Below are 14,679 nucleotides of genomic sequence, written 5' to 3' on the forward strand. Positions count from 1 at the left end.
CTATCAAATCATAGATGCATGAATTAATTGGAATAAAAACAGGGTTGTGGAATTCATTATGTGATTCATTTCTGATACAGTGTATGTATTTAATCATTAGCCACAAAATTTACAATATGTTTATGTTATGTTGAAGAGCTTTATACTTGTGATCAACATAATATCTACCCCACCCAGAATAACTTTTGGGGGTCAATGTATCAGTTCGTTGTAAGATATTTAGGACACCAATTTGTGAGCAGAATCACAGAACAGAGGTAGCCCTGGAACTGAGGGACAGCTTTGATTTTTTGGCGGAATTTGTGAGTTCAGGTCTCTCAGATCAACCTTGTGCGGCTCTGTGAGCTTGAATTTCCCTTCCTCTGCATCGAAGGTCTTACCTTCCTGGTATCTGGGCTTATGAAGCTGCTGCTTCTTGAAATAAGCCTCAGGGAGATGTTTTGGGATTTCCACACCACTCATCAGTCTTTGTGGAGGTGGTGATGACAAGTTTCTGGTGTGTTCTAACAGAGGAACTCGACTGAGGACCAGAGGTCCAGTCACGAGCAGCATGCTACTGCTCAGCTGCTTCAAGAAAACCACCGTCATGCCTCTGATGCCCAGTGAGGATGCTTGGAATGGTGCTGGGAGTGATGCTACCTCACAGCTTCTTCACATCTGATGGAAGGGTTTTCTCCTGAGGCTTACCAGCTTTCAAGGTACATCTTCAGTGGAGCAGTATCCAGGTGTCCTGTGAAGCTTAGCCACTTGGGTCCCATCATTTCTGTCACCCCCACCCAAACTAGTTTTGTGTAGTAGAAAGAAGTTTCTCTTTATTTTCAATCTTAAATGTAGCTTATGATTACTTCCTCTTTTCCACGACTTTGCTGGAACGCAAAGCAGATGGGGAAAAGCTGCCAATTCCTCTGACTAGGATGGGGCTTTGGTTGTTGTGGGATTTCCCCTTTTGAGGTGTTTTGGCCTTGAGGTTACCCTTCTTAACCTTGCCCTGGCATCAGCCTTGTTGGCTTTATGTTTCTTCTTATTATTATCTAGCTTCCCTGTGTTTTCATCCACCATCTTGCAAGATGGGAAAGAGCCAGAATAGTATTTTTTTTTTTTTTAACATAGAACATTTGTGGCCATGGAAAAACTAAAAAAAAAAAAAAAAATTATCTCAATCTATCTCTGTCTTTATTTATATGGCTCTATCTAACTCTATATATTGGAGAAGGCAATGGCAACCCACTCCAGTACTCTTGCCTGGAAAATCCCATGGTCAGAGGAGCCTGGTAGGCTGCAGTCCCTGGGGTCGCTGCGAGTCGGACATGACTGAGCGGCTTCACTTTCACTTTTCACTTTCATGCATTGGAGAAGGAAATGGCAACCCACTCCAGTGTTCTTGCCTGGAGAATCCCAGGGACGGGGAAGCCTGGTGGGCTGCCATCTATGGGGTCGCACAGAGTCAGACATGACTGAAGTGACTTAGCAGTAGCAGCAGCAACTCTATATATAGAACAGAAATATATATGTATATATGTATATGTGTATACATATATATTTTTGTTGTTTCAGTCATTAAATTGTGTCTGACACTTTTTTTGACCCCATGGTCTATAGCCCTCTAGGCTCCTCTGTCCATGGGATTTCCCAGGCAAGAATACTGGAGTGGGTTGCCATTTCTTTCTCCAGGGGATCTTCCTGACCCAGGGATCGAACCTGTATCTCTTGCATTGGCAGATGGATTCTTTACCATTGAGCCACCAGGGAAGCCTATATTTATATAATAAAGTGATCAAAATAATAAAATGTTCATTATAAGCATTATAAAATAGCAACAAAAAGACTTTGAACCAGAAAAAATATAAGGATAACTCATTGCTGTAAGTATAATGGAAATATGAGTTCAAGGAGAAAGTGAATTGTCCTCAGATACAGAAGAAGGAGTCCATGACTGTCTAGAAGAGTGAACTAGATTGGAATATAGGAGGTTTCTGGGAAAGAAGGGATTAGCCTTGGGAGGAGCAGAGATAAGAAAAGCCAGAGCTATGGGTGAGTGGTCTGGGCTGTGAGGGCTCCCATTCATCTCTTTTTTTTTTAATATTTATTTTTACTTCTTTTATTTGGCTGTGAAGGGTCTTAGTTGTGGCATGTGGGATCTAGATTCCTGATCAGGAATTAGATCTGAGCCCCCTGCCCTGAGAACATGGAGTTTTAGCCCCTGAACCACCAAGGAAGTCCTAGGGCTCCCATTCTTGTCTAGACACTGACTCTGCTTCTTGAATTTTGAGGTAAAACTGTTTCCTTCAACTGATTGTCCTTTTCTGCCTCTCTTGCTTCTTCTCTCTTTCCTTCCTCCAACATCCCCTTCATCCCCCTCCTTCACTGACCACACAACAGGTCAAATAGGTTTAGGATGAAGATAAGCATCAGGGAATATAAGACAGAAAAACAACATGGTTTTGTGGCCATGGATGTGGTTAAGTTTGTGGCGGGTTCTTATTTAGGAGGGGGAGCTGAAGGGCATGGAGTGAGAAAGATGAGTGCACAGGTGAAGTCACATCATGTCTGTTGTTTTTCTGCCCTTTAAGCCCCAGGATGAGTTCCTGGCTGGAGAGGCTTGTGGGGCGGGGGGTGGGGAGAACAGCTGCTCTACCCCTTGGATAAGGCAAGTGGCATAGCCATGCTGGTCTCTGCCTCCTTCTAGAAGAGGTGGGAAGATTTCCTCTTTAGCAAAAGGAGTTCAAGTAGCAGAAAACCATCTGCACCAAGAGTCAGAGAGCTGGATTCAGGCCATGCACTGCCACTCTTTTCTGTGACCTTGGGAAAAGCATCTTGACTCTTGGTGCCCCATTTGTAAAGGACAAAAATTGAATAAAGTGATCTGTGCATTTTTTCCCTACTCCAAAATTAGTGTTTGTGAGTTTTGAGAATTGGAAAGAGTTTACAAAAGCCTAGGAACTTTTGTTTTCCTTCATCATCCTTGATGAGAAAAACTACAGTGAACTTTCCAGTTCATTGTTTAATTAAAAAAAAAAAAAAAAAAGAGGAAAAAAGGAGTCGTTTCTCTCTGCAAAACATCAAGATTTACTCTGCCCCCTAATAGTTGCCTGGGTAGAATTTTCCATCTTAGCACAAAGCAGCTCGACCTGGTTTCAACTAATCTCAGTACACCCCTAATTTAACAAGAGGAACTGGAAGAGTCAGACAGTGTGTGGGAAGACTGGAGAAAATAGGAAGGTATAGAAACCACTAGAGATGGAGATAAGTTAAACATTCTGGCAAATTATCACGGTGTGTTGCTCAAGCTGAATGCTTAGGCAGTTGGGAAGGTAGTTAAGAGAATGGCTTTAAATGCTTCATCTAATTGCAAGCAGCTGTCGATTAGTGGAGCTTGACCAACTGTTTTTGATTCCACTTAGTGGTGATGAAGAGAATGAAATTTTTAAGGGAAACTGGCAGGGGCTTTGCGTGTGCATGAAGTTGCTTGCACTTTTTTTAGAGGTCAGAGAGTGTAGTAACTGCTAAGAGATGCTCTTTGAAACCATGGCAGCCTTTCATGATAATGACTTTCCTAAATTTTACCAACATTTGTTGAACTTTTGGCTGGAGGCAAACTTCTCTGTTACCCAAATTCTGGAATGATTTTTCATGGGGAGTGATTCATCCCCCAATGGTGAGTGACTGAATGACTTGTGCCAATACAGAAGCAATTGTTCAATGCAGGCAGTAAATTTCGAATGAGAGATAGTAATGCCAGTTGAGTCTTCTCCTTAAGGAATGTTTCATTTCACTTTTTGGGTTAGAAAAATAGGAAAAATAAGAAAGTGGAAAATTTTAGCTCGTTTCCTGCAGTTGTAAAACCTGCTAGAAATCATTTCAACTTGAGAATTTTTCGGAAGACAAAGTTTTTAGTAACTCAGTCTAATCAGTTTGATACCTCTTTTGATGGAATTACACTTCTATATTTTCTTTTTCCTAATAAGATTAGTCATCTTTTCTAATATTTATTGCTTTCATTTCTTGTCATACATTTAAAAAACAGTTATTTCAATGTTTCTGCATTGCAAACTGGAGAGACCATTAACTTGATTTAAAGCAAGTCTTCTCTGAATACAGGAAGGCCTACAAGTCCTAAAAGGAGCTAACTCATCTCAAAACATGCAGAAAAAGGCAACTGGCAGAAACTCTCAGGGAGAAAGGGGCTATACTCTTTCAATATCAATTACAATCCCTTTGATAGTCTGAATTTCAGTGCCTTGAAAGAGAAAGTAAGTTTTCTAAGTATGGACATGTGCAAAGATTTATCAACAAGGGTATTCTTCACAACCTTGTTTACAATAGTGCAGAATATCCCAAATGTCTACAACTGGCATTACCTCAATAATTTATAGTGTTCATATGCAGGCATAAAAATGTGGGAAAGAATATATCAGTGACATGGGGAAATGGTCATATGGACTAGATGAAAATCAGGATCAAAAAGAGTCATTTTAATAATTCTTGCCTGGAGAATTCCATGGACGGGGAGCATGGTGGGCTACAGTCCATGGGGTCGCAAAGAGTCAGATACAACTGAGTGACTAACACACACATATTTAAATATATATGTTAAATTGTGTGGTGTGTATATGTGTATGAAAAAACCAAAGTTGAGCTTCCCTGGTAATTTAATGGTGAAGAATCCATCTGCCAATGCAGAAGACACGGATTTGATCTGTGATCCAGGAAGATCCCACATGCCATGGAGCAACTAAGCCCGTATACCACAACTATTGATTCTGTGCTCTAGACCCTGGGAGCTGCAACTACTGAAGCCTACACACCCTAGAGCCTGTGCTCTGCAATGAGAGAAGTCATCGCAATGAGAAGCTCATGCGCTGCAACTAGAGAAAGCCAGCGCAACAATGAAGACACAGCACGACCATAAGTAAATAAAATTATTTTTTAAAAAAAGAACATCCAAAGTCAAAAGAACAAAATGGAAAGAGTGGCCGTGGGATTACACATGATTTTTATTTTTGTGGTTTTTCTGTGTTCCCTAATTTTCCCCCAAAGGACACAGACTACTTTTATAATTAGAAAAAAGAAATTATTTTCAAATAAATTTTCAAAAATGTCAATTCTGATATCATAAAGGATTTTACTCCCTGTCAGGATGAAGCCTAAAGAGGAGACTCACGTCCGGCAAGGGAGAAAAAAAATCAAGAAGGACAGCACTCAATAAACACCTAATTATGTTTCTGATCTCGTGCCTGTTTGAAGCACTCACACTTGTTTTGACTCAGCTAGATAAGTCAGCTCCTCTACAACAGTCACAATTTCCACCAGCTGTTTTCGATGTTTGAGGTTATGTTTTTGTTTGAGTGAACTTCACTGCCTATCCCTTGAGCGAGCTTATGAACAATTGTAAAGGAAGTCTTTGAGGCCGACTCAGAGGAAAGCTGCTAATCTCATGACATCCACAAGGATTTGAAAAGGCAGCTCCATCTGTGCTGTTTCTGTTTTCCTTCCATGGAAGGTCTCTTGATGTCAGAAAAATGGGCCACTTCTGGGTCCAGTTGTTGGATGGAACATTCGTGACCACAGCTGTGTCCAGGGGTTCCCACAGACACATTTAACCTAGAAGATGTGAGTGACAAACCCTCCGCAGGGTGCGCTTCCAACCCTTCCCTGGGTTTTGTTTCCCATGTGGTAGCTCCCTTCTAGGAGTTCAGAGTTGGGGAGCGCTCTGGCAGGAAGCTATTTATCATTGAGAACCACCAAAGGAGGGCTCCTGCCATCTGCGCCTGACACCTCTGAGACTTTCTTCTGAGTTGGAAGCCAGGGGGTTCTCAGTGCATGATGTGGCAGAGTTTCTGGAAACAGATTTGGGGAAGAGGAAGCTGACTTATGTGGGAGTCACCATGTCAGTTGTCATTCTCTGACACCCCCTCCTCCATGGTGTTTTTTTCCTTTTCCCCAAAGAAAAGAAAAATGCTGAAGTTGTTAGTAGGAGTTGAGATTCAATTAGAAATATTCTGGGGCAGAGTGAAGGTTTACCTGACTTTGGGAGCTCACCTTTGTGGGTTATTACCTGGTTTAGTTTATATTCCTTCCAGCGTACCTTGTTCTCCTCTCCTTTTTTCCCTTTAATTCATGCAAACTAATGTGACCCAAATTTGTTATTTTTCATTTAAATGCTGTTTGCAAAGTGAGCATCTGTAAGCCAGGTACCTTGCCTGGCAATCAATAAAACTGTTATAAAGAACATATATTCAAGAAGCTCACAGGGAATGAAGGCAAGTAAGCAGTGATGAGGCTAAGAAGTTTGCTAAAGTGGGCTTCCCTGGTGGCTCAGTGATAAATAATCCATCTGCCAATGCAGGAGACATGAGTGCAGTCCCTGAGCTGGGAAGAGCCCCTGGAGGAGGAAATGGCAACCCACTCTGGTATTCTTGTCTGGGAAATCCCATGGATAGAGGAGACTGGCGGACTACAGTCCATGAGGTCACGAATGGTTGCACATGATTGAGTGACTATGCTAAAGCAGTGATTTGTTGAGAGAAAATCAGAATCCCAGAGGGGCTGGCAAAGCTGTAGGCGTGGCAGTTCTATCTCCAGAGAAACTGCTAGAACAGATGGTTACTTGAACATTCTTGACCAGAGCAATGTATTGGTTTGCTAGTAGAGTTCCATCAGTCAAGACTCCTTCAGTAGTGACAGAAACTCAGCTCAAGTTCAAGATATTGTAATTTTAGGCCCTGCAGGATTCAAATGATGTTATCAGGAGTCTTATTTCTTTCATCTCTTGGCTGAGTTTTCTTCAGTGTGGGTGTCATTCTCTGCCACGCTCTTCCCTCTTGTGGCACTGGCCACCAGAAGCCCCAGATGTGCTGCTTATCAGTCTTGGAATACCAGAGGGGAAAGGTCTCTGTTCCAACAGTTTTAACCGTTGTTTGGGGCTGACTCTCATCAGATCAACCTGTGTCTTGCCAGCCAATTTATGTGGGTTGGGTGTGTGCACATTCACTGGACCGACCTATTTTGGGGGCCCTTCCCTGTGCCCAGTGAAAGACGGCTGGGTAAGCACTTCCATCACAATGCCCCTGATAGCCTCTTCTTGAAGAATTATTATAATTTGAACTGTCCTAAGTTATCAGAGCAGTTCTAGCAGACTTCAAAACCTTCAATACAGAACGGATTGGAGTTTTCATTTTTCTTATTTCTTATTTCCCAGAGGTTCTAGAATCCCTATGCAAATTTCCCGACTCCCTTCCCGGCAGTGAGATCTTCCTCTCCAGAGTTTAGGAAGACTGCCTTTCCTCCAGGACAGGGGGCGCCTACTTCTGTTGTGTTTGTGTGACTAAGAGGGTGACTCAGATGTTTAGTGCAGTGGTTCTCAAAGCTGTGGTCCCCAGATCAGCAGCATCAATATCACCTGGAAACTTGTTAGAAATGCAAATTCTCTGGCCCCATCCCAGACCCACTGAATCAGAAACTCTGGGGGTCAGGCTCAGACATCTGTGCTTTGACAAGTCATCCAGGTGATTCTGATTCAAGTTTTGAAACCACTGACCTAGGGGACAGTCCAATACAGTCTTCTCTAGAAAGACTGAGTTCATGTAGACTTTTCTGCTTTATATTCTGCCTTCCTAGGCTCCTGACCCCAAAGGGAAAATTCTTTCTTTCTTGATGTCCCTCATTGGAAGTGAAGAGATTATTCTGTGCTTGGGGTAAGAGCTTTGCAGTGAGCTGCAGCTGAGGATCCCTCAGTAGACTTCTGTTGGCCACACATCAGGGAACGAATGTGCCTGGAGATGCTGCAGCTGCCAGGTTCAACTTAAACAAAGGAACTTGAAAACCTTTCTGATTCTCTGAGGGGACCTTGTTTGATGTAGACCTAGCAGAGTTTTGCTGCTGATCAGAGGGCCTATAAATCCAATATTTTATATAATCATTTAACCAACATACAAAAATTCTAGGCTGGGTGCTGGATGTACAATTGCCCACAAAACAGACATGCTTCCAACCCTCATTGAGCTCAAGGTCTAGTGAAAGATAAAGCTGTATATGTTGGTATTAACCATATAGTGTGATTTGATGGGGAAAAATACAGGGTGTTTGGGAATTCATTGCAGGCCATTTAAAACAGACTAGACTGGACAGGGAAGGCTTGTCAAGGGAAGTTTTGTGTAAACTGGAACCTGAAGGAGGAATAGTCATTGTTTGGCAAAGCAAAGGAGAAGAGCATGCCAGGCAGCATGTACAAAAGTCTGTTGTTAAAGGAGAACTTGGTGGATTCAAGGAACTAGAGCCAACTCAACTGGACTGTAAAGGGAGGCGTTGGTGAGGGGTAAGACAATGGGATGGGTCAAGTTATGCAGATGGTATTAACCGCTTTGGACCTTATCCTAAGAGCAATAGTAACCCACTGAAGTGTTTCAGGCTGAAGAAGTGAAGTGACTGGATTTATTTCAGAGTGAGTGCTTTAGAATGGAATGGGGATGAAGTCAGGCAGAGTCAAGATCATAGACAGGAAGATGACTCAGATGGTTGTTGTGATAATGAAATGAAAGACAGTGGTTCCTGAGTCTAGGTTAATGGAAATGGCGTTGGAGACTAGTGGGTTAATTTGGGCCACCAGTGTGTGGGTGAAGTGTGGGCCAAGGGAAAGAGCATTCAAATGAGGGCTCCAGGTGGCCAACTTGGGTTAACAATAGAGAAGGCATGAGTCTCCAGGAGTCGTGGGTTCAATTTTAGACAAGTTGAATTTGTAAAATGCACAAGAGGAGATATGCAATATGCAGCTGCTGTCCAGGTCTGAGCTCAGACAAGAGGTCTGGTTGAGAGTAAATATTTGACAATCATCAATACATGAATGACTGTAAGGCCGACAGAGCAGATGGCATCCCCCAAGGAGAGTGTATCAGGAAAGAGGAGGGCTTAGAACCCAGAGGAATTCTGGGATTAAGAAACAAGCAGAGGAAGAAAAACCTAAAAAAGTCAGGTTAAAGGGCAATCCACACGTGGAATATGCTAGTTGTCATGGAAGGATTGGAAAGCAGATTTCAGTGCCTTCTAGAAGGGCATGGTTGTAATGTCTCAGTTCTTTACCTGACAGAGCTTGGGACAGGTCATCTCCAAAGTCATGCAGAGCTACTTCTATCTGCCAGAAACCTCTGGTGCTATTCCAGAAGAGCTCATTCACAGGGACTTTTCAGGAAACACTGTTTTCCTGTAATTATTTTCTTAGGCAGATAAAATGGCACTTGCTGAGTCATAATTTATTTAAGGAGACCCCATCCATACTTTCTTTCAACTGGCTGTCTTTTTCTAGGTGAAATCTATTAGATGCCTTACATATTTTCCTCTCCTAAGCTTATCTCCGTCCACTTTCAGGTCTATACTTCACCATGCGTCTGACCCCCAGCATGCTTGCAGACAGATGGCCACAGATGTTCACTTTGCAGTTGTAAGTAACCTGAATGTGGTGGCAGCAGGACATTGTCTGGTCCCTAACTGTAATGGTACTCTGTGGCCTATAGGACTCTTGAGCCACTGGTGACTTCCCTGACTGAATTACTGTCTTTTTTTCTGGTTTTCTTTCTCTCTCTACAGCTGGACACCCTGGGGAGTTATCTTGGCTAGAACTCAACACTCACAGCTGATACCTCCAGCTGCACATTCTTTGATTCTTTTTGGTTCTACAAAGGCTCTTGGTGTTCTTACAACTTATTCAAGTGGAGAGCCATAGGGATAGTGGCCCACCCAGATATTCTTTAAAGGCATTAAAAATGGTTCTTCGTTCCTGGGGCCAGTCCTGTCAGTTGAAGTGAGTAGGAGGAATAGTTCATAATATATAGAGAGTCAAAATAAATTCGTATCTTGGTACTCTTGGCATTTCATAGTTTGGCTTTTTTTTTTTTTTTAATAATTAAAGGATCAATAAAGTGGCTGTGCTGTGGTAGACCTAATTATGCAGCCACTGTATAAGAAGGATTCAGTATATTTTCAAAATATTTCACCCTGAGCTGTGAAATGCTGTAAAGGCTCCAGAGAAATGACAACCCACTCCAGTACTCTTGCCTGGAAAATCCCATGGACGGAGAAGCCTTGTAGGCTACAGTCCATGAGGTCGCAAAGAGTCGGACATGACTAAGCGACTTCACTAATATGGTGCACTATGGGAATTCATTCATGGCTTTAGGGATTGCCTGGAGGCTGATGAATCCCAAATCTACTTCTCTAGGCCTGTGTCTTCCCCTAAACCTTAATCCTAAGTCTATTATCCACTGGCTCTTTTTACCTAAATGTCTTACTAGCATCATCTCAAAGGCCATAGGTTCCTACTGAGCTCTCTTCTTCTCCAAGCATGCTTCATCCTCCATTGTTTCTCTCTCCATCAGCTCTACTGACCTCTCACTCCAGACCTCTGAGTCTTCTTTAATTCTTCCTGTACTCTCAATACCCCGTCAGCTGCCCAAGTTTTCCTGGTTGTACCACTGAATCACCTCTGCCCTTCTTTTCCTCTTTCTATGGTCATACCAGCCCAGATGTATGCATTTTTATTGTTGTGGGACTAGAAACTTCTCCTACACACTGTGACCTTTCTTCCTTCTATTTGTCCTCCTTGACTCCATCACCTAAAAAGATGTTGAAGTTGATTTTCTAAAACACTGTTTTATCACACTTCTTCCCTATCCAAAGGATTCTATAGTTTCTTATCATTTTTGGAATGAGTCCAACACTCCCCCCAAAGACTCTGAGGTCTTTGTACAGTCTCCCCAGCTGCCTGCTGGGATAAGTTTACTTCAGCCACTTATATTTATCTTGCTTCATTTTCCCACCTGGTCAAAATAATTTTGATTCTTTCTGTCATTCAGCTTGTTTTGCATCAGAAGATGTTGTTTTCCAGCTTAGTTTTGCGTCAGAAAATGTGCAGTATACATTTTTCGTGTGATTTAGTTGTTGATAAATGCCGTTAAATATTAAAGGATGAGAACACAAGGCTAAACCATAAAAATTTCTGAAGGACTGCATGTTTCAAACTGGGGACTAAGATTGCCATTGATTGTGGGAAATGATCCTGTGCCCTCTGCTGTATACTCACCTAAATATTTAATGGTTCTTTGGGTGATTCCTTTCTTCATTCATCAAGCATTGAGCACTTCCTTTCTCAAAGACAATTCTGTTCTCCCTCTGCTTGGAATCTACTCCTTTCATGAAGTGCTGAGGCCAGCTTTTACTTGTTTATTTGTTTGTTTACATTTGAGAGATTTGTCAAGAGATAAAAGCTGTTGATGGGTATTGACTCTTGCGGAGGAAAGTTAGACACTTGTTTTGACACCTAAGAAATAATACCCATTTTTCCATATTGTTCAGGTTACCATTGCTACATAATAAACATTCCCTCAAACACAGAAGTGCAATGCAATACATTTGTTTGTGTGCTTTGGGGCAGGAATTCAGAAGGGGAACAATGGGGATGGCTGGTTTGCTCTTCCCCTCCCCCATGTCTGGGGTTGACTCAACAGCTGGGGGCTACAGTCATCTGAGAACTTGTTCACTCACATATTTGGCACTTGGAAAGGAGGACTTGAAGACTGTTATTGCCAACTCAAGCACCTTCTTGCAGCCTCCCTGTGTGACTTGGCTTCCTCACAGCATGGCAACCTTCTATCAGACTTGTTGCCTGCTGGCTCAGGGCTCCAGTGATGCCAATCTCTGTGAATAAGATAGAACCACATTGATGTCTATAAGCAAGCCCTGGAGTCACCCAGCAGAACTTCCAACACATGTTATTGGATACAAGTGAGTCACAAACTTCCCAGATTCAAAAGCGAGGGAATCAGACCCCATCTGTCACTAGGAAGAATGTCAATAAATTTGAAGATATGCTTTAAAATTGCCATATATATGAATCAAGAAATCAGGTGTGGCTACTGCCTTTAGAGACATGATCTAGTGACCTGATGTTTTGAGAAATTTGCAGCTTGTTCAGTGCATGTCATTCATGGTAAAAATAACCTAAAGAAGAAATGTATTGATCATTTGGGTGTATCATTTGCTTTGCTTTGCCTTTCCCTTCACCCTTGTTACCCTGGGATTGTACCTCCTAATAAAATCTTAGTACTTAAACTTGGGGAAATTTTTTTTCAGGTTTGAGCCTTTCTTTATAAAAAGAAATCTAGTGAGAACATATCTTCATTTCCTTTTTCTCTTCTTTAATAGGCTAGAGTTGATATTTAAGACTTAAAAAAGGTGCTTCTGAGAGTTTCAACATTCGGCAGTTGGTAATAACTGGGAAACGTGATTACATAAACTCCAGTTTGGGTGAAGAGGCAGGTGGTATTTTTGGAGAAGTCAGTGTCAACTTGAGGCTGCAGCCACACTGACCACCTCCAACCCATCTGCAGAGACATTTCTGTCTCCAGCTAGTAAAGCCCCCTCCTTCTGCCTGCTTTGACTGCCTTTCCAAGTTCCCCTTTTTTTTTGACCTTAAGTTTCAGCTTTATGAATTGTCAAAAGGACTGGGTCACTGGATTCTACCTGTGAGAGCTTCAGAGACTGTGGCTGTGGAGAGGGGCAGTTTTCTGCTCTTCTAACATCTGTGTTGACATTCATTAAAAAATTACTCGTTGAGAGCTTTCATGCCCCAAGAATTGTGCTAGGGGATATAATTACAAAAAATGAGCAAAACCGGACATCATTCCTGCCTACATGGGGCTTATGTATAATGAAGACTGAGGTGGCAATTTGTCCAACTACCCAGGAGGGATGTGAAGTACTCTGAAGGCTTCCTAAGAGAGTTTGATAATGGGAAGATTCCCTGACGAAGCAGGGGTTGAGCTATGGACTGAGGCAAGAATAGGTGTCAATCAGGAAAAGAAGGGAGAGTGGCCCAGACAGAGACAAGAGCCCGAGGGAGGAGAGGACAGGAGGAGGAGTTGAAAGGATTCAGGATGAGAAAAGGATGAGAAAAAGCCACTGTGAGTGGGAGAGAGAGTGAGAGGAGTGGGATGTAAGGTGTGGCTGATGAGAAGGGCAAGAGCGATGAAGTCTGGAGCCCATGACCGTGGTGTGCCAGGGTTCTCCAAAGAAACAGAACCAATAGAAGACACACACAGTATTAATATATAAACAGAATCAATAGGATACATATATATATAATGTATACCCTATCTATAATTCTCTCCGTAAATCCTATGTATAATATAACCCCAAATGAAATATATTTAAACGAAGAGAGGTGGCAGTTCTGAAGTCGGTATGTCAGGCAAGCAGGCCGCTATAAACTCAGGCAGGTGATGATGCTGCAATCTTGAGGCAGAATTTCTTCTCGGAGTTTTTTCTTTTCTGAGAAACTTTGGATTTTGCTCTGAAGGCCCTTGACTGATTAGATGAGGCCCACTACTTTATCAAGGAGTTTACTTAATGTTGACTAACTGTAGATGTTGAAAGTGTTAGTCGTTCAGTTGTGTCTGACTCTTTGTGACCCCATGGACTGTAGCCTCCGTCCATGGGATTCTCCAGGCAAGAATACTGGAGTGGGTTGCCATTCCCTCTCCAGGGAATCTTCCCGACCCAGGGATCAAACCCAGGTCTCCCGCATTGCAGGCAGATTCTTTATCATCTGAGCCACCAGGGAAGCCCTAACTGTAGATGTTAAGCACATCTAAAATGTCTTCACAAAAACACCTCAATTAGCGGATAATTTCTGGGAGGTATAATATAGCCAAATTAACATATAAAACTACCCATCATGCATAGTGAGGATGTATCACGTTTGGAGTAATGGAAAGCCCTTGAAGAGTTTTAGGAAGAGGTAATATAATTAAATTTGTATTTCCCAAATGCATTTTATGCTGACAGGAGGTTGGTGTATGTCACCATCACCAGGGATCCTTGTGATGATCATAAGACATAGCAGATCATTCATGGGCTTTTCCAGGTGTCTGTCTCTGTCCTCCATGGTGCCTTGGTACTGAATTGGTCAGATGCTCCTCCTGCATGTGCCCCTATCATCTTGAAATTACCTCTTCTTCATCAGGATTTATCATGCTGTGTTTTATTTTGTGTTCACATCAATGAAGTTGGATGTTCTTTGGACACAGGAAGCGTGTCTTGTCCATCAGAGCATCTCTAGAGCCTAGAACAGTGCCTGGTGCTTATTTACCCAGTAAGCATTTGTGAACAAAATGAGTTCAGATGGGTTTAGTGTTCTCCCCAAAGAATCTTAGGAAAGGAACAACAGTACTATAAGCAGTGCTGGGGAGCAGAAAACTAATATTAACACAAAAATTATTATGCTTTTATTTCTAGCTTCCTTTCACTGGCCTGATACCTAATTGCTCCTCTACTTATTTTACATAGAGTGGCTATTTTAGAATATAATACTTTCTTAAACTCTTTATTTTGGAAAAATTATATATTTACAGAGAATTTGCAAAGATAGCCCAGAGAGTTCCTATATGTCCATTACCAGTTCTTCTAATGTTAATATATTACCATATTATATTTGTCAAAATGAAGAAATTGACATTGGCACATCATTACTACCAGTCTAACTCTAGATTTTATTTGCCTTTCACCACTTTTTCCTATTAATGTTCTCTTTCTGTTCCAGAATTCAATCCAGGGAACCACATTGCATTTAGACATGTCTCCCTGGTCTCCTCTGGTCTGTGACAGTTTCTCAGTCTTTCCTTATTTTTTATG

The 14,679-nt window shown here is 42.0% G+C and overlaps 1 pseudogene; it reads right to left on the reverse strand.

Annotated features, from left to right (window-relative positions):
- Positions 1–200: 200 nt before the first annotated feature.
- LOC122685387 lies at positions 201–1,059 on the reverse strand (annotated as a pseudogene).
- Positions 1,060–14,679: the final 13,620 nt, after the last annotated feature.

Source organism: Cervus elaphus, chromosome 28, assembly GCF_910594005.1.
Source record: "Cervus elaphus chromosome 28, mCerEla1.1, whole genome shotgun sequence".
NCBI classification, from domain to species: Eukaryota; Metazoa; Chordata; class Mammalia; order Artiodactyla; family Cervidae; genus Cervus; species Cervus elaphus.